This window comes from Austrofundulus limnaeus, unplaced genomic scaffold (genome assembly GCF_001266775.1).
Source record: "Austrofundulus limnaeus strain Quisiro unplaced genomic scaffold, Austrofundulus_limnaeus-1.0 Scaffold222, whole genome shotgun sequence".
Taxonomy (NCBI): Eukaryota; Metazoa; Chordata; class Actinopteri; order Cyprinodontiformes; family Rivulidae; genus Austrofundulus; species Austrofundulus limnaeus.
In genome coordinates, this window is record NW_013952624.1 from 714,977 (window position 1) to 716,298 (window position 1,322).

Sequence of the window (1,322 nt, forward strand, 5' to 3'; positions counted from 1 at the left end):
CACCACACACACACACACCTGCCCCCCGCTGAGTCATCAAAGTCAGGTTAGCATGAGTCAGGTAAACAGCTGTGATAAATATTCAGACCACATGTGCCAAAGTCAAGGTCTGCGGGCCAAATCTGGCCCTTGTTCACATTTTGACTGGCCCCACTGGCGCGAGGGGGGTCACCCGACGCGTCAAAATAAGACAGAGGGAACCTTGAAAAAAGCGTCAATATGTTGACGAGTCGGGAGTGAGAATGCGTTAAATATTTTAAAAGTAAAATAGTTCTGTATTTTGGGTAGTCTTCTCGTGATAGTAGTCCGCTTTAGTTATCTTTTCTGTATTTTCTTATTATTGTAAAGTCAAATAATTTGATTTTCAGATATGTTTTCTTTGTTTAACTGATTTGCTAGATTGTGATCAAATGTATCTCTAAGAAATAAACGAAAAAGTTGTCAATACACTGTAAGGCATAAGAAATGAATGTTAAAAATGTGTTTTCCTTGATCTTTAGTTTTTTTTCTTGTAATGACTTCTAAATGAAGGGGTTAGTGTTAGGGTGTGGGATTATGGATTAGGGTTAGTTAGGGTTTCTGAACAATTTGTTATATAACATTTAAAACCAAGACTTCTTTTTTCCCCCCAATAAATATTGCCAGAAATTGGCCCTTGGCCAGAGTTGTAACTAAGCACAAATACTTCTTTACTGTACTCAAGTAGAATTTTTCAGTATCTGTACTTTACTTGAGTAATTATTTTTCAGTCTACTTTTCTTACATTTTCCGACAAATATCTGTACTTTCTACTCCCTACATTTTTAAAAAGGCAAGAAGTAGAAAGTCGTTACTTTTTTTAAAATTTTTCTCATTTTCATTCCAGCTTGTTATTGTAAAAAAAAATAAATTCTATCCATATAAACTGTGCCTCGTAGAGTGAATTCAACTGTGGTTGAATGAGAAGCATTAGTATATAAAACTCTGATACCGTATTAGTTTGTACACAAACAAATCATGTCACATTCCAGCAGGACATAATCATTAAAACAAAAGGACTGTACTTAAGAAGTATTTGTATTTCATGAATTATATTATTGCATTTGGCCGCAGCCGTCAGATTTTTATTTTGGGGAAAAGGTTTGTGCAGCCTTGATATATGTATATAAACTGAAACAGCTAGAATAGTGCATCCTAAATTTAACGTTATTAATTATTTTTATACAACAGTCATTTCTGCCGTTTTTGTGGCGGTCACCTCCTAATAAATGTCCTTATAGAAAATCTAACTGCTCATTTTAAATCAATACTTTTACTTTTAATAATTAAGTACAAAAATATCA